The following is a 19,834-nucleotide window of genomic DNA, read 5'->3' on the forward strand; positions in this document are numbered from 1 at the left end:
TGTGCAGGCAGCTTACCCGCGGTGGTGACCTCCGAGGTGATCGGGAGAGCTTCCCGATCACCAGCAGGGGGAGAAGCAGGGACGAGCATGCACGCCCCCAGGGCGATCGTCAGGGCGATCGCCTGCTTTCTTTGCCACTTCTTCCGCCTTCGGGTTTCGGTCGGGGAGGGAGGCTACGCACTGTCCGACAGGGAGGACGGTGGGAGGACAGTCCCTGTGACACGCAGCTCGACCCACCGCTCCGTCCTGCGCTGGGCCAGCTGCCGGAAGTTTTCGCGCACCTCCTCTGCGAGGTGCGCGTCCTCCTCGAGGGACAGCCCCTATAGGGTGTCCCGGCTCTGGCTCACCAGATCCCACGCCCTGGGATCTTCCTGGATGCCGGGCTGGGCGATCCAGAATAGCACCTGATCGACGAGACCGAGGTACTCCTCCTCGGTCATAGAAGATGCTCTCATCGATGGGTCCGTCATTCTGTCAGGATCCACGGTTAGCGACGGGCAGGCAAGCGGGCAGGAAGCAGGCAAGGAGGCGAAAGTTGAGGGAAACTGGGGATTTATTACGGGAACCAGGGAAACGGAGACCAGGAAACATCTGACATCGACTAACATCAATGATGGACAACAAGCAGGGCAAGATGTGGACTGAAATAGACAAGACTGGCTGAAAATAATCAGACACAGCTGGGCAAGATCGGGAAAGCACACATGGATAATCAGGATTAATACACAGGAGGATCAGACGAGCCGGGCATGACATTCACAATCTTATTGCTAGCTTTCAGGGAAAAAATGCTAAAATAAAATCAATAATGCTACACCCAAATTCAGCAGAGCACAATAAACATTTACTACTGTTCTGTTCAAGTTTGAAGGAATAATGCGTTCTCCTGGGGAAAAATGTTTGTGTCAAATGCCTCTTAAATATATACAATCAATATGACATGCTTAACAAAAAACAAAAAACAAAAAAAAACACACAAACAAATCCCAAGAGAGGAAATTAAATCCATTAATCCAGTGGTATCTGCAAATCGTACCTATGGTAAATATTGCAAAAAGTTCACAAGTGCAAGTTGCTAAGTGCAACTACAGAGTCCAGTACATAAGAGGTTTGGATTTGAAAAGGCCATACACCAAGTCTAAATAACAAATCAAACAAAATATAGACAATGGGTGAGCTGTTGCTAAGTTTGAGAAATTGGACTTTATAAGTTGTAGCGGTAGTAGCAGCTTGTAAAATGTCCTTTGGTTTACAGCTGATATCGCTGAAATGTAGTGAGAACCATTTTCAAAGTATAGAACATGCAAAAAAAATCCCTCTATATTAGAAATTGGAGGTGAACTTAGACCTTCTCTAATAAAAATATTACCTTAAAAATATCAGAAAAACAAGGCACATCGTGTAAGCTTTTTCAGATTCCGAAGATTGGATCAAAGTCCTGTATGTAAGTGGTTTGTATTTTAAAAGGCCAAAATAACAAATCTGTAACACTGCAACAGATTCCTTACTTCACCACCTTTCACAGCATAAAACATGCAAAAAAAGCAATATTAAAGGTCCAAAACTTATATAGATAAAAACTTATATATATAAAAAATGCAGAACAACAATGGTCCATGTCAACAACTCACTCATAGAGTCTGTTTTTAAGAACCTGGGCTTTCTTAGAGATAGTTTTCCATCTAGCTCCATCACAACTTTTTGGAGCACTTCAAAAAAGTACTTCAGTTCATGAAGGTAGTTGAGGTTCAAAACATACATTAAGCCAAACAATGCAGCAACAGCTGAAGCAATGTTGTCCAGATCATGCAGAACCTGCTGGCCTTCCAGGACAATCCCGATGTCCTCTGGTGTACTGGTGGCATTGTGTTTGACCACGTATATTCCCAATGTGGTCTCCTCAATGGATCCTTGGATGACAACTTGATCTTCTGCCTGAAGAATGCAAAAGAGATCAAACCCAATACATACATAGACTGGAAATATACACAAATTTCTAAATTCTTGTCTTAAGTGAATTCTTTGTTGTGTGATCTGCTCCTCCCCACCAGCATTTTGTTGTCAATACAAACATATCCTCTGTTTCAAATTAAAACCCTTCCAATTTATGAGTGGATGGAACCTCTTAATTTCAGGTTTCATTGTGAAACTCTGGCAGAAATGTGTTGTGGAAAATTCAGAGGCTTGTCATGCAGTACTACAGGTGTAGATATGATCATGTTGCTGCACTAATGTGTTGTCAGTGAATACTGATATGTTTACATGTATTAACTAAACATCTGTATGTCCAACAAATGTAAAATAACTTTGTGGAACTGCAACTAACATTTTCATCACTAGTTAATCTGAGGATTATTTTCTCTATAAATAGTTTTGTCTATAAATGACAAATTGTAAAGTTAACGTATATGTTAAGCATAGTGACCTGTGCAAGAGAAAATACCTGTAAAATGTTGCATTCCCCATCTCATATCTGAAACTGTATCCTACGGGTCTTCTCTCCCACAAAAGATAAAAAAACGATTTATACTCCCCGCAAACTCTCTCACTAGATTTGCTGGATCCTCGTTCAGACATACACACAGCCCCTTGAGAATGCATTCCCGCCCTTTATTAACATCATCATCCTAAGTGAAAAGGAATAAGGACAGAAGGACATCTGGATAGAATTATGTTCTCTCAAAAAGGAAATACACCATCATATCTATTTTCTTTCCTCCAAATTCATTCTTACTTCAGTCAGAGCTTACTTCAAGCTCTGTGGACACTTGCCTAAATGTTTCTGTCCTCCTCTCTTTACAAATAGCTTCAGAAGTTTGTTAGATAACACATATAGCTGTGAGAGAAATCTGGATTGCAGGGGCATGGTGGTAATCCACTTGAATTCAGCATTTATCAGAAAAAAAGACAAAAATACATATTTGATCTTATCATCGCAGTTATTTACAACGTAATTTAGTCCACTCCAATCACACACCTCATTTGCTTCAGAGTGCTGGCCATCTTGCCTGGAACTCTTGTATCATGGGTCTGTCATGTACCAATTCATATCTCCTATATGCAAATGTATTTTCCATTTTCATCCTCACCACTTCCCTGTTGTTCCTCTTCTTAACATCTGAAAGAAGTTCCTCTCCCAGTCTCTCAAGGCTAACGTCTGATTCTCCAGTAGGATAAGGGGGGCAGTAATTAACTTCTGACCGCCTTGGTTTCTTGATTCCAAAAGCAGAACTTTGCTTACCCTCTGGTTTGTGCTTGAGAGAGTTTAACATCACCTCACAACACCCCAGCTTTCTCAAGTGAGTGCGGTAGATAGCCAGTTTATTCTTCAAGCTGGTGCCTCTATCTTGTACCTCATTCACTGAAGTGAGGTTCATAAACTCATTTCCAAATATTGCATCCATGAATTGAAGTCTCAAATTAAGGTTAAGACCACACTGTCTTTCTACCTCGCAAATAAGTTCATTAACTGAAGTCCATCTTGGAAAGTCAGCTTTTGGCTGCTGTTGTCGCCCAGGATTACTTTGAGATTGACCAGGGAATTCATCCTTCTATGTCTTAGTCTATGAATAGGATGAAAAATGTGTAACCTACAAATTTGCAAAGCTGTGGCTAAAAATTTGAAAGCTAGGTACAATGTACAATGTAGGTACAATCTTGATGGGCCGAATGGCCTCCTCTCGTTTGTATAGTTCTTATGTTCTTCCTGCTAAATAGTAACCGACATGCATGCGAGATATACAGTATAGTGGAATATTAAGGTTAGTGTAATAGGCAGAAAACTCATATATAGATAAAGCACAACAAATACAATGATTGTGGATATAACTGAATCATGGTGACAAACTATAAAGACAGTGTCTATGGCCAACAGAACCACATCGTCTGCAAAAAGCAGAGACCTAATCTTGAGGTCACCAAGCTGGACACCCTCAACACCCTGGCTGCGCCTAGAAATTCTGTCCATAAAAGTTATGAACAGAATCGGTGACAAAGGGCAGCCCTGGCGGAGTCCAACCCTCACCGGAAACGAGTCCAACTTACTGTCGACAATGCGGACCAAGCTCTGGCACCGGTCGTACAGGGACAGAACAGGCCTTATAAGGCAGCCTGGCACCCCATACTTCCGGAGCACTCCCTACAGGTCTCCCCGAGGGACGCAGTCGAATGCCTTCTCCAAGTCCACAAAACACATGTAGCAAACTCCCACGCACCTTCCAGGACCCTGCCGAGAGTATAGAGCTGGTCCACTGTTTCACGTCCAAAGCAAAAACCACACTGCTCCTCCTCAATTCGAGATTCGACTATCCGACGGACCCGCCTCTCCAGCATCCCCGAATGGACCTTACCTGGGATGCTGAGTAGTGTGATCCCTATAGTTGGAACACACCCTCCGGTCCCCCTTCTTGAAGAGGGGGACCATCACCCCGGTCTGCCAATCCAGAGGCACCGCCCCCAAAGTCTACGCAATGCCGCAGATGTGTGTCAACCAAGACAGCCCCGCAACATCCAGAGCCTTGAGGAACTTCGGGCGATTCTCATCCACCCCTGGGGCCCGGCCACTGAGGAGCTTTTTTTTTTTTTTTGGGCGAAGTTCTGCCGGAGGTTGGAGTTGAAGCTCCTCCTGACAGGGGATTCTGCCAGGTGTTCCCAACAGACCCGCACTATATGCTTGGGTCTACTAGGTCTGACCGGCTTCCTCCCCCACCAGTGGAGCCAACCCACCACCAGGTGGTGATCAGTTAACAGCTCCGACCCTCTCCTCATCCGAGTGTCCAATACATGCGGCCGCAAGTCCGATGACACGACCACAAAGTTGATCATCGAACTGCGGCCTAGGGTGTCCTGGTGCCAAGTGTACATATGGACACCCATATGGACACCATATGAACATGGTGTTCATTATGGATAATCCGTGACAAGCACAGAAGTCCAATAACAAAACACCACTCGGGTTCAGATTGGGGGGGCGTTCCTCCCAATCACGCCCCTCCAGTTCTCACTGTCCTTGCCCATGTGAGCATTGAAGTCCCCCAGTAGAACAAGAGAGTCCCTGGGAGGAGCGCTCTCCAACAACCCTTCCAAGGACTCTAAAATGGGTGGGTATTCTGAACTGCCGTTTGGTGCATAAGCGCAAATAACAGTCAGGACCTGTCCTCCCACCCGACGGCGAAGGGAAGCTACCCTTTCATCCACTGCAGTAAACCCCAATAGGGGCAATAAGTATGCCAACGCCTGCTCGGTGCCTCTCCCCGTGAGCAACTCCAGAGTGGAAGAGGGTCCAACCCCCTTCAAGGAGACTGGTTCCAGAGCCCAAGCCGTGTGTCAAGGTGAGCCCGACTACATCTAGTCTGAACCTCACAGCCTCGCGCACCAGCTCAGGCTCCTTCCCCACCAGAGAGGTCACATTCCAGCTAAGAGGCCCACTTTTTTCAATTGCTATACGAACTGGGTTTCATTAGCAAACTGCTGTGCCAATTTCATTTATTAAAAAAGTCATAAGCTTTGAGGTTGTGGCGCTCAAGGATCTCACTTACAAATCCTCTAGATAGTGGGAATGATGCAGAGCATAGTAAGTAGTCCAGTTTTTGTAATAACTCATCAATAGCTTTACCTGGTACATGAACTAAATACTCCAACTTCAAGTGAGTTATATTGGCCTTTCTAGTCTAGGGATATAACAGGAACTTCCTCTTCCACACATTCCTCCTATTTCTGACAATCCTCAAACTAATGAACTAATGGTGATTGTAATGTACTTGTTATCACAATACGAGGTTTAAAATCAGTTAGGGTGTGAAGTGTGTGTTTGCGACTCTTATGAGATTTAATTGTTCCATAAATACTGGTTTGAAAACTACAGCCAACAAACATGCAAGACAGACTTTCATTTCTCCTCAGATGTGTGTTAATATGAACAAAGAACTCCCTTTCATTAGATAAATTCTTGTTTTTACATATGTGACAAATGAAAATAGGCAACTCCTTTGAATTTCATTAACTTGTATGGAATGAACTCTACTTTGATGTACAATTAAAGCATTCCATGTCTTAAATGTTCCATTGAACATAGGCTAGATGACAAACATAGGTACTTAAACACAGCAGGTTCAGCAGCAAGCTTCTGTTTCTTGTATTTTCCCCATCTTCTGACATCATATTGGCACTGAGTGGATGATCTGGTGGTGCTACAAAATGAGGACATACTCACTGAGACCTCATCCCATGCCTGCTTCACCCCAAAAAGCTTAGGTGGGAGAATGGTGCTCCCATAAATGATATACTTGTGCATTTTCACTTCAAACTTGAGCAGGTCCATTTCCTCGGCTGAAAACTGATCTGACTTGCCAGGTAAACATTCCATTATAATAGCAATCCGCCATAGCTCATGCACCCCTGCCTTTTAAAGGTGAGGTGACGTGCCATTTTGATTTGGTTTATTGCATGTTACGTCCAAAACATAGCTCTGAATAATTGAGAGTTACGACAACGTTTTTGCACCTTGTGCTAGCTTGAATTCTGTTTTATTCACCTTAAAAATAGCAAACTGGATTTGAAAACACCCATAAATGTTAGTTGCACCCTGCGCCTTATGTTATATCATCAAAATATGCTGATATGCCCTTTGCCTTGCCTGTATGCGACTTTGCATAAAGGCACTGAAAAAACATATCAATATATTGCAGTTTACAGTAATGGGTAACACTTTACAGTAACTGCACCCTCATATGCTATTATATTGCATTCTTAAAACGTTCAATGCACCTTCATAATGCATTCATAATGCATTCATAGAACATTCATAAACATCATGTATACCATAACATCCTAACATCCCTTAACAGCTGTAATATACATTAATAACAGACATTATACAATAATAACAAAAATTTAAGGTTAAGAGATGTTAGGATTTTAAGATGTACTTGCATGCTGCTTATGAATGTTCTATGAATACATTATGAATGCATTATGAAGGTGCACTGAATGTTCTATGAGTGCATAATGAATTCATTATGAAGATGCACTTAATGTAAAGTAATGTTTATTATATTTTCTGGAGGGCGGCATGGTGGTGCAGTGGTTAGCACTGTTGCCTCAGACCTCTGGGACCCAGGTTTGAGTCTCCGCCTGGGTCACATGTGTGTGGAGTTTGCATGTTCTCCCCATGTCGTCGTGGGGTTTCCTCCGGGTACTCCGGTTTCCCCCCACAGTCCAAAAACATGCTGAGGTTAATTGGACTTGCTAAATTGCCCGTAGGAATGCATGTAAGAGTGAATGGTGTGTGAGTGTGCCCTGCGATGGGCTGACCCCCCATCCTGGGTTGTTCCCAGCCTCGTGCCCATTGCTTCCGGGATAGGCTCCGGACCCCCCGCGACCCAATAGGATAAGCGGTTTGGAAAATGGATGGATGGATGGATATTTTCTGGATGGGGTATACATAGGGTTTTGGGACTAGTCCACCGCCGCCTGAGATACTTTCTTATTAATGCAATAACGCAGTAAGTATTTGAAAGATTGTTTTAAACATTTGCAGACATATTCTATTGGTGACAAGTTGGAATTTTTCAAATTTGTGGACAAATTGCATGTACAATTAAGCAGTGCTGCAGGAAGCAGAAGCTTTCAGGAAAGCCACCCAAGAACATTGTTTACGGATCTAAGTATTTTTAGCTCTTGAATCTTTCACTTAGCAGTCGATTCTCCCATGCACGTAGCTGCATACTTTATTGATTTAAGTGTATTCTCCCATCAACTTAAGTATGGAGTTTAAGTGCACTCAGCCAATTTATATGCTTTGTGCAGAGAAACACCAACATATGAGCATGTCACATGCAATTAAATTCTTCATTCACACATAGTGGCAACTCTGTATTGTTTGTTTACAAAAGTTCATCACCATGCAATGCGTTGCATCATGAAATGTACATAAAACTTTTAGGCAAATGAAAATAATGTACAGTATAATACAAAAAAAATCACATTTTCGAAATTACTGTATTGTTTTTGAGTATTAGTCTTTTAATGTTAATTGTTTAGTTTTTTTGGGGGATGTTTTGTGTTTCTTTTCCGTGTTTTGGCATCTTTCGAGCGCCCAGCCCAACAACAAGCATATACTTAGTTGTACTGTTTTATTTAATTTAGCATTATTTGTATATAATTAAGGTATTTTAATTTAAGTCTATATTCTTGGTCACAGAAAAAATTAAAAAAATTCAGTGTTCCTGAGGTTTGAACTAATTATTTGTATTTTGATTATTTACACTCCGTTTTGAACTCCGTTTCATCCTGTATTTTCATACACATGCGTACAATTTATACATACACCACAATGTAGAAACTACATACACTAGGTCAGGGGTCAGTGGAACTACCTGACCAGAACAATTCAATTCAATTTTATTTATATAGCGCTTTTAACAACAGTCATTGTCACAAAGCACTTTACATTTAACCGCCCAGAACCCCACCAAGCAAGCCTGAGGCGACAGTGGCAAGGAAAAACTCCCTCTAGCAGGAAGAAACCTTGAGAGGAACCTAGACTGGGAAGGGTACCCCATCCCCCTCTGGGCGAATGGGGAGCATGAAATTTATGTAAGGAATAATTGACGACGGGCCGTTGAATTATTAGAAAATAATGCACACCCGAGGTGGTAATGCGGCCACGACGCGATTCAACGGTCCGGAGTCAATTATTCCGCTTATACTACGGTTGCCACACCTCAAGACATCGATCAGATGATATATTTCAAGGGATTCGTCCGGTTTTTCTACTTAAATCGCTATTGTGAGTAGGATTATTTCTTCCGCATCTCATCCAACGACTCTTTTGCTAGTTCCAAAACGTCATTTTAAAGCTGGCAATGGAGGCTTGAGCCGTTGATAGCAGACCAATGCAGTTAATAATGAAGTTATTAGAAAGAGAGCGAGAGAGACAGAGACACAGAGAAAGAGAAACAGAGAGAGAGAGAGAGAGCTTGTATGAATTAGGCTACCTCTGTGTGTCCCTCAACAGTGTTCTGAAGCACCGTCTCTAAACTGTAAGTCTGCTTTAAGATGCAGCGCTGTTATTACCTCGCTAGTGAGAAATGTCATGTGTAGCCTTTAAGTTGGTACACTAGGCTAACTAATACTGCTGCAGCCCAGTTGTTGAAAGTTTCATATTCACCGTAAATATTAAAATTTACTTTTGGAAAATCGTCTGTCATGTTGTTGTTTTTGTTAGTCCTGTGTGCTGTATAGGTACTGTATGCTAATTTCCGTTATTACAGTTAACTATGCGAAGTGATATGGAACTGTAATGCGGTCAAGAGAGCTACCTGGAACTACGTTCGCCGTGCGTTTATCTGAAAATAATTGCACACCTCAGAACGTTCGTCAGCCAATCAGATTCAAGCATTCAACGGTCCCGTAGTATAAATTGAAATTAATTTGAGTTCATATAGTTATAAAGTCCCAGTTGGTTTCATGTAGTTATCAGGTGCGGGTTCACACAGTGTAGTGTCGGCTCGGGATCAGCTCAGAAAAGAGAAGATGGAGAAGAGTTATTTCCCTACACTTAACCTCCAGCAGGACTAAAGTAACTATGGCAGCCTGGCTAAAAGAGAGACCTGGAAGGAAACACAGACATGAGGGTTTCCAGGGGTTTTGGCGTCAAGCCAACCTACCGTTCACAGCTTAAATGATCGGCAAGAGTGGCAGGACGACAGCACCAATCCCCCTTTCACCTTTAATCTCAAATGATTATGAACCTCCAGATTTCCTATTCACCTTAGAAAAGGAGATATAACTATCCAAAAGACTGGCTAAAAGCAGAGATTGTGTCTGAGTTCCGAACACTTGCCCACCTGATTGCCTACCTACCATTCTACACTTAAAGAGGGCAGACGTGTGAGTTTTTGGTGGCAGTGACTAGCAATTGGTTTGGAATTTCTCTGGATTTCAGTTAATAATGTAAATGAAATAGTCCATGTTCTACGTTTTGCTTGTTGCCAAAGTCATTGAGGGCGTAACCCCCTTTTGTTACTTTATGAATTACTTATAGACAGCTGCATCTTCTTTTTCAGGTTAAGTGTGGTGGGCGTGTCAGCACTGATGAGGGGACAATATACTTAACTTTTAAGCACGTAACTTTTTTTTGTTTTACTTAAGTGCTAGATGCTAAAATTCACCCCTTGAAATATACCAATTTATTGCCCAAGAAACAACATGGAATACTGGGGAACAAGTGACTGTATCTTGCCTGACAGCTGAACTCACATTTTGAATGGTTAAATGTGGTTAATCTCTCTCCTTTTCAGATATACTTGGACATATATATATTAGGTCTGCAAGATATGTGATAACATTGATCAGTATCGTGATGACAATATGACTTTTGATAAATTAACATACTGAAGTGTGCATATTCACTATACAGTTACTATGTCTTTCTGCCTTAATAAATATACTGCTAACATATACCCCAAACATTGAATAGTCTATGCCCACATAGATGAATGCTGTCACAGTGGGGGTCACGTAAATAAGGAGGACAACGCTGCGGATCAGGCAGATATAAGGACTTCCTGCTTGCAATTCAAACAGAAAACCAAAACGTATTCCAGGAATCGTGGTCGAGGTACAGGCAGCAGTTGGGCGATCTTCACCGGCAATTAAGGGACAGAGCTCAGAATCCGGGGACAGGCGGGCTGAACACTGTTTATCAATACTCAGCAGATTCATCGTTGCAAAGGCAGAACAGGGTCAGGGCAACAGGCAGGCAGAGGTACAGACAGGTAAAGGGATATAATAGGACAGAACTGCTCGAACTTGCAATAGCATGTGGAAGATCTTGCGTCTAGCTGGCATGCCAGATTGTGAAAGACTGCCTGAATCACTATGCAACACTGCTTCAGTCTTCTGAGATTTATCTCAACCTTATACAAAAAAGTTCTGTTTAACAGTTTTAGTTATTGCACTAACAGGACAAATGTCCGAAACTCCCTATTTTTTTGCCATCACAATGCAACGCTGCTTCAATTTTAGGGTAAGCTGTTTCAGAATTTCCAGTTTTTCATGCCTAAAATGTGCCCGCAAAGTTTGAGAAAGTGCCACAATACTTTTACAGTTTTCATCAGCTTAAGTGTGTTCTACTTTTGCCATTTCCTTCATTTGCTGACACACTGCTGCTTAATTTTTGGGACAGTTTGTCAGAAAATGAAACCAGGTGTCGATCATCATCCATATAATACTTTTGTGAAGCAGTAGTAAGATCCATCAAATATTTTTTGACTTATCACATGCACAAGGTCAAATGTTGTCTGCTTCCTGTTGCTGCTATGGGGCGCCATTTGTAAAGGTACTAAACATTTTTGTACTTGCCACTTTTTCAACATTTAGCTAGAAGTCAATGGTGTTGCGGATCATCAGGTTTTTTTGCTGTATAGATTATGTTAAAAATTGTTTATCATATGTAAATATAAATGGTATGTCTATATATAAATATTAAATGTAAATGTTAAATGTAAATGTAAATATAAATGTTAAATATAAAACTTAAATGTAAATGTTAAATTTAAATGTAAATATAAATGTTAAATATAAAACTTAAATGTAAATGTAAATATAAATGTTAAATGTTAACTTGTGTCTAAATGTTAAATGTAAAACTTATATGTCAAATATAAATGATAAATGTCAAATATAAATGTTAAATGTGATATTCAAATGTTAAATATTAATGCTAAATGTTAAATATATATCATGTACATTCCACTGTGACATCAGGAAGTTCTCAATGTATCTTTGGGCGGGAGGGGGATCAGTAGTATCGTAAAACTACGGAAGCAATATGGGTAAAATTAGATGCTAAAAACTCAAATAGCCTAATTGTCGGTGTTTGTTACAGAACACCTAATATAGCTGCTGAGGAAAGCAGATTGTTATATAGTGATATTAGGACTATGAGCAATAAAAATGATGTGGTAGTTATGGGTGATTTTAATCTACCAGGAATGCAGTGGGACATTGTCACTGGCTCTTCAGAAAATGAACTGGAGATGGTGGAATTAGTACAGGATTGTTTTTTTACTCAGTTTGTTAACACCCCTACCAGGGGAGATGCCATTCTTGATCTTGTTCTCTCTAATAACCAGGACAGGATTGGTAAATTAGACGTTTTAGAACCACTTGACAGTAGCGATCATAACATGGTCAAATTTGAGGTTAAGTTTAGTGTTCGAAGAGCTAAGTCCAAATCAAAAATATATAATGTTAGGAAGGCTGACTTTAAGTGTATGAGACTAAAACTAGAAACTGTGAACTGGATGGAGTTAAATAACAAAACTGTTGAAGAGGCCTGGGAATTTTTTAAAAGCACATTATTGCAAGTGCAAGAGGACTTCATACCTGTTTCCAGCAAGAATAAATCTAGGAAATTGCAACCTAGGTGGTTTACTAGGGAAATAAAGCATAAAGTAAGGAGGAAAAGGGCTTTGTTCCAGCAATGGAAAATAACTGACGATGACAGAATTAAGCAGGAATATCTAAGTCTACAGACTGAGTTAAAAAATGATATTAGACGAGCTAAAAGAAATGTCGAAAGGATGGTTGCATTGGAAGCTAAGGATGACGTTAAAAGTTTCTTCCAGTATTTTAACTCTAAAAGAGCTCTAAAACCTGAAATTACTAATCTGCAGGATAGTAAGGGTCTTATAATAGTAAACGACATTGATATAGTAAATGAGTTCAATGATAGTTTTGCACGGGTATTCACTGTTGAGGACCTTAGTAATTTACCAGTTATTACCTATCCAGCATTGTCTATAGCTAATATATATATAACTGAAGCAGATGTTTTGCAAAGCCTAGCTAAGCTCAAAATAAATAAATCACAGGGTCCTGATGGCATCTTATCTATAGTGTTAAAAGAGATGAGGGATATTATTTGCCGACCCTTAACTTTACTGTTTCAAAAATCCTTATCTGAAGGTGTGGTACCTTCTGATTGGAAGCACGCCTTCATAACGCCTGTTTTTAAAAAAGGGGATAGAAGTAATTTGTCTAACTATAGGCCAATCAGTCTAACTTGTATAACTGGTAAAGTTATGGAGGCTATAATCAAAGAGAAAATGGTAGATTACCTGGACTCTAATAACATTTTGCGGGATAGCCAGCATGGATTTAGGAGAGGTAGATCCTGTTTAACAAATCTGTTGGAGTTTTTTGAGGAAGCTACTCAGGAAGTTGATGATAAGAAGGCCTATGATGTCATCTACTTAGATTTCCAAAAGGCTTTTGATGTTGTCCCCCACAAGAGGCTCCTACTTAAACTCAAAGCGACAGGTATTTTAGGTACCGTAGCGACCTGGATTGATAACTGGTTAACAGATAGGAAACAGCGAGTAGTTATAAGAGGCACAATGTCAAAGTGGGCTTGCGTTCATAGTGGGGTACCGCAGGGTTCGATTTTAGGACCACTATTGTTCCTAATTTACATAAATGATATGGATACCAATATATACAGTAAACTGGTGAAATTTGCAGATGACACCAAGGTGGGTGGTGTAGCAGATACTGAATTAGTGGCTCAGCAGCTACAGCGGGATCTTGATTTAATTTGTGACTGGGCCGATACCTGGCAGATGAAATTTAACATCGATAAATGTAAGGTACTCCATCTAGGGAGCAGAAATATAAAGTACAGGTATTTCATGGGTGTCACTGAAATAAAGGTAGCTGATCATGAGAAAGACCTTGGTGTGTATGTTGATGCTTCCATGTCCCATTCTCGCCAGTGTGGGGAAGCAATAAAAAAGGCCAATAGGATGTTGGGGTATATCTCCAGGTGTGTGGAGTTTAAGTCAAGGGAGGTAATGCTAAGATTATACAATTCCTTGGTGAGACCTCACCTAGAATATTGTGTGCAGGTTTGGTCACCATATCTTAAAAAGGACATTGTGGCCTTAGAAAAGGTGCAGCGTAGGGCCACAAAAACGATTCCTGGTCTTAGAGGAATGTCATACGAGGAACGGTTACTTGAGCTAAATCTGTTCAGTCTCAAGCAAAGGAGACTGAGGGGGGACATGATCCAGGTATATAAGATTCTAACAGGTTTGGATGCTGTTCAAGCAAATAGTTACTTCAGCATTAGTTTAAATACACGAACTCGTGGCCATAGGTGGAAATTAGCGGGAGAACACTTCAAGCTGGATTTAAGGAAGCACTTCTTTACACAGCGTGTAGTCAGAGTATGGAATACCCTTCCTGATAATGTAGTGCAAGCTGAATCCTTGGGTTCCTTTAAATCAGAGCTAGATAAGATTTTAACGACTCTGAGCTATTAGTTTAGTTCTCCCCAAGCGAGCTTGATGGGCCGAATGGCCTCCTCTCGTTTGTATAGTTCTTATGTTCTTATGTTCTTATGTAAAAATTGGCCTTAAATATTTCCCACCATACTTTTGTTGGTGGCGGCAGTTCGTAAGATGCTGCTGCTGAACGTTTTGTTCGGAAATGGCAAGAAATCGCTTGCAAAACGGTAGGTCCAATCGGAGGAACTATGGGGATCATAATCCATTGTGGTAATTGGTCACTGCTACGCGTCACTCTTTCGCATATTGGTCAATACTGACAGTAGCAGTGACCAATAACCGCAATGGATTATGAGCGGAATTCGCCATGATGTCCAGCATCAGTCCTAACCAGCAACCACTTAGCGAGCTCTCGCCAGTACCGCCCATGTCTATGCAGATAAGTTTTACATTTAACATTTAGCCATATGTTAACGTTTAACATTTATATTTAACATTTATATTTACAAAAACCTGATGATTCACAACACCATTGACTTCTAGCTAAATGTCAGAAAATGTTTAAAAAGTGTCAAATACAAAAATGTTTAGTACCTTTACAAACGGCGTCCCATACGCTGCCACTATGCATTGTTGCTTCAGTTTTGGGGCAATCTCAAAATTTAATTAGTTTCAGTTTGGCACTGTTACACTATTACAATGCCTCTGCAAAGTCCTTGAGAAACTTTTTGAATTATTGTTTTGGGTGATCTGTCTCTGCTTCACTATAAAATGCCTGCACAAGGTTTATAAAATATCCGTCAAATGGTTTTTGAGTTACTGACTCAAAAACTAAAATGTGTGCCGTGGTGGTGGCAGATTAAGGTAACACAGACGCTCCTCTACTTCCGAATGACTGTTCGTAACTTGAAATGTTTGTAAGCCGTTATTTAACATCATTTTAAGGGTATACTTTTAAGAGTATACTATATTTCATTATACAAAATGTATTGTGGGTGACCCCCTCCCCCCCCCCCCCCCCAAATGGACGGTATGAAAAGTTAGGTACCGCCTAAACTTACCGTAGAAGGCCAGAGACAGAGTATGGTGGCAGTGGGAGGAGTAGTAAATAGATAAGGGGGAGGGGGTGATGGGACCATCCAGGGAATACATCGCTGTCTTTTCTTGTTAGCTACTTTGTGATTTGTTTGCATGTTCATCTTAATTGATAAATTGTTATAATAATTACATATTTTTTTCAAAGTTAAAATGCTAATATAACAACATTGGTAAAACTTTCCTTGGGGGACACAAATAATATAGTAGTACATTACAATACTTCATTATTAATGTATTAATAAGCCTTATTAATAAGTGTTTGTTAAATACTGATCTCATGTTTGTTCATCATTAATCAATCATAATAGTGCAGTTCATGCAGTTACTATATTTGTTCATGATCTGTAATTTTGCCCTAGCAGCGCACTTCACATCACTTAATGTTTCCCCTTCATTTTGCAGAACGCTTGAGGTTATTCTTCCATTTTATGAGGAACTGCCAAATAAGTTGACAGTCATCTCTGGCATTGGAAAGTTGCTTCTATCCTCTACCTGCTTCACCTTGTTCTTGTGTACTTCTGTCTCTAGTAATTCAGTTACTACGTTACTTGTGCCTCATCAAGAAATTGTTACCACAAGTTTTTGTTTGTTTGCTAGTATTTAATATTTCTATCTAGTGCATTATACAGATTTCATGTACACCCATCTGTGCCTGTTGGGCTATTTTTTGTCACCTAACTCTAGCTTGTGTGTGTCCAAAACAATCTAGGTAGAATTAGCATTTTATCTCAAAGGAAAATGACAATGGGGTCTGTATGTTTTTGTGTAACATTACATGGTAGTTATTTAATTATACTACTGGTGTGTCTTTTACAATTCAGTACAAATGAGAAATAAATAGAATCTAAATATTCAGACATACACCAATCAGCCATGACAATAAAACCATTGAGGTGAAGTGAATAACATTGATTATCTAATTACAGGTACCATTATATATTAGGCAAATGAACAGTCAGTACTTGAAGCTGATGTGCTGGAAGCATGAAAAATTGGCTAATATAAGAATATGAGAGACTTTGACATGGGCGAAATTGTAATGGCTAGACAACTGGGTCAGTGCATCTGCAAAACAGCAAATCTTGTGAGGTGTTCCTGGTAGGCAGTGGTCAGTACCAACCAGAAGTGGTCCAAGGAATATTGACCAGTGAACCAGCGATGGGGACATGGGCACCCAAGGCTCATTGATAGATATGGGGCGCAAAGGCTAGCCCATCTGGTCTGATCCCACAGGAGAACTACTGTAGCATGAATGGCTAAAAAAGTTAATGCTGGCTATGATAGATAATAATAATAATAATAAATTGTATTTGTATTGCACTTTATATTCTAGCAATCTCAAAGTGCTACAAAGTAAAAGAGTAGTGTAATAAAAATACTATAAAATATAATAATAATATAAATAATATAAAATACAAAGACTAGACTATAAAGAGTAAAAAGTAAAAATACTCAACTAAATGTCTTTCTAAAAAGATAAGTTTTTAGATTTTTTTTAAAAACATCAGTCGACTGTGGGGCTCTCAGGTAGTCAGGGAGGCCGTTCCACAGCCTTGGTGCCACAGATGAAAAGGCCCTATCACCCATGCTATGGAGCTTGGTTCTGGGGACTTGGAGGGTGTTAGTACAGAGCGGAGTGTGCGTGAGGAGGTATGGGGGGTGAGGAGTTCTTGTAAGTAAAGGGGGGCATGTCCATAGATGCACTGATGGGTGAGAAGGGAGACCTTGTACTCTATCCTGAGTGGGACAGGGAGCCAATGAAGGGTTTTCAGGATGAGGGTAATGTGATCATGCTTTCGCACCCTCATCAGGATCCTGGCAGCGCTGTTCTGAATATACTGAAGTCTCTGAATATTCTTGCCAGGAATCCCAATGAGGAGTGCATTACAGTAATCCAACCTGGAGCATGGACGAGCTTCTCTGCATCTGCCAGGGAAAGTGTTGGGCGGAGTTTAGCGATGTTCTTCAGGTGGTAAAATGATGACTTACAGAGGTGTTTGATGTGGGTGTCAAAGGTGAGTTGAGAATCCATTTTAACACCCAAATTGGTGACAGCTGTAGAAAGGTGGATGTTTTGGCCAGAGAAAGTGATACTGGTGATGGTAGAAGAGCGGAGATGGTGTAGTGTGCCTACTAAGATGGCTTCTGTTTTGGATTTGTTCAGCTGAAGGAAGTTGAGCCTCATCCACTCCTCTATCTCCTCCAGGCAGGTAGTTAGTGTGGATGTTGGCAGAGGAGCAGTAGAGGAGGTGGGGGTAGTCCTGAGATAAAGCTGAGTGTCATCAGCATAGCAGTGGAAAGATAAACCATGCCTGCTAATGACATTTCCAAGGGGAAGCATGTAGATGGTAAAAAGGATGGGGCCTAGCACAGAGCCCTGTGGGACACCACAGGTGACGTTGTGGATGTGAGATTTTGCGCTGCCAAGGGCGACATGTTTGGTTCTGCCAGTTAGGTATGATGTGAACCAGTTTTGAACAGTTCCTGAGAGTCCAATGGTGCATTGCAGGTGGTGAAGGAGGATGTTACGGTCTATTGTGTCAAAAGCAGCTGTCAGGTCAAGGAGGATGAGTAGAGAAGGGGAACCAGTATCTGCTGTCATCAGAAGATCATTGATGACCCTGACCAGGGCTGTTTCGGTGCTATGGCCAGGGCGGAAACCGGACTGAAATTTTTCAAACAGGTTATTCAGTTTGAGGTGATCAAGAAGTTGTGCTGCAACTGTTTTTTCCAGAACTTTAGAGAGAAATGGAAGATTGGAGATGGGCCTATAGTTAGAGAGAACTTCAGAGTCCATGGTGGGTTTTTTCAATAGAGGTCTGATGACAGCAGTTTTTAAAGTAGAAGGAATATGGCCAGTCAGGAGGGATTGGTTTATGATCCTGGTGATAAGTGGAGAGACGGCAGAGATGTTGACCTTTAGCAGGGCTGAAGGGAAAGGGTCCAGGGAACTGGTCATCATTTTCCTGATGACGTCCTCCACCTCTTCCCGTGTGGTAGCAGAGAAGGAGCAAAGTGGCTGGACCGTCTCAGCTAGTAGGTCGACAGTTGGAGGAGGCAAGATATTCGTGATGCAGAGGTATGAGCGGATGTTATCAACTTTTTGTCTGAAGAAATTGATGTGCATGTTGCACCTCTCCTCGGTGGCCTTAGAGTGGGCAGGTGAAGGAGGTTTGAGAAGGTGATTTATAGTTGAAAAAAGTATTTTGGAGTTTCTGGAGCTGTTGCTGATGATGGTGGAATAGAACCTGGACCGTGCAGCCTTCAGAGCTTCTGCATACGCCCTCTTGTGTTCCCTGTAAGCCTGTTTGTGGACAGTCAACCCAGAGGTCTTGAGCCGCCGCTCAAGGACATGCCCAGCCGCCTTCTTTTTTCGTAGCTCGCAGGTGTACCAAGGTGCTGAGCACGAGAATGAGACAGATCTGGATGTTAAGGGGGCATGGAAGTCCAGGAGACTGCTCAGGGACTGGTTGTAGAAATCTTCGAGGTCAGCAACAGAGAGGGAGCTGGTAGGTTCAGAGGAGAGACATTTAAGGTCCAGGTAAGGTGCAGGGCATCTGCATTGATGTTCTTCAGATTTATGAAATGGATCTGACGTTTTGGTTTGATATGAGTGGAGAGAAAGGGCAGCTCCATTGACACTACTTTATGGTCCGAGATACCAAGATCATATACCTGTAGATTACTGATGGGGGCGAAGTTTGAAATGACCAAGTCAAGTGTGTGACCCCTGGAATGTGTGGGGACATCAACATGTTGTTGTAGGTTGAGGGAATCTAGCAGCTCTAGGAAATCAGCAGTGAGATAACCTGTGGGATTATCAACATGGATGTTTATATCTCCCAGGATTATAATGTTAGTAGAGGTAGCACAGTGTTGAGAGAAGATCAGATATTTCCGGGATGAAGGCAGAGTTGGGTTGTCATAACATACAGGGCATCACAACATACTGCATATGGGGCTGCATAACCACAGATTGGTCACAGTGCCCATGCTGACCCCCTTCAAAATTACCTATGATGGGCACATGAGCACCATAACTGGACAATGGAGCAGTGGAAGATGGTGCTCTAGTCTGATGAGTCATGTTTTCTGTTCCATCATGTAATGTAAATAGTCGGATACCTGGGGAATAGATAGCACTAAGACGCAGTGTGATGCTCCTAAAAATTCCTCTGGGACATTCTATTTGATCCCACATTCCAAAAACATGTGCAGCTCACTCTATATTTTCAAAAAATCTGCATTTATATATCCTGGCATAATCCTGGATCTGCAGATAGAAGTTTACACTGTGAGGCAAGCTGCATCCAGGCTCAAAATTTCTAAGACAGAAGTACACAAGAACAAAGTGAAGCAAGAGACCCTGGCAATAACCAAAAAACAACCAGGCAGGCAGAAGCAACTTTATAATGTTAGAAATGACTGTCAACTTATTTGCCAGT

The sequence above is a fragment of the Brienomyrus brachyistius genome, chromosome 14 (assembly GCF_023856365.1).
Source record: "Brienomyrus brachyistius isolate T26 chromosome 14, BBRACH_0.4, whole genome shotgun sequence".
Lineage (NCBI taxonomy): Eukaryota > Metazoa > Chordata > Actinopteri > Osteoglossiformes > Mormyridae > Brienomyrus > Brienomyrus brachyistius.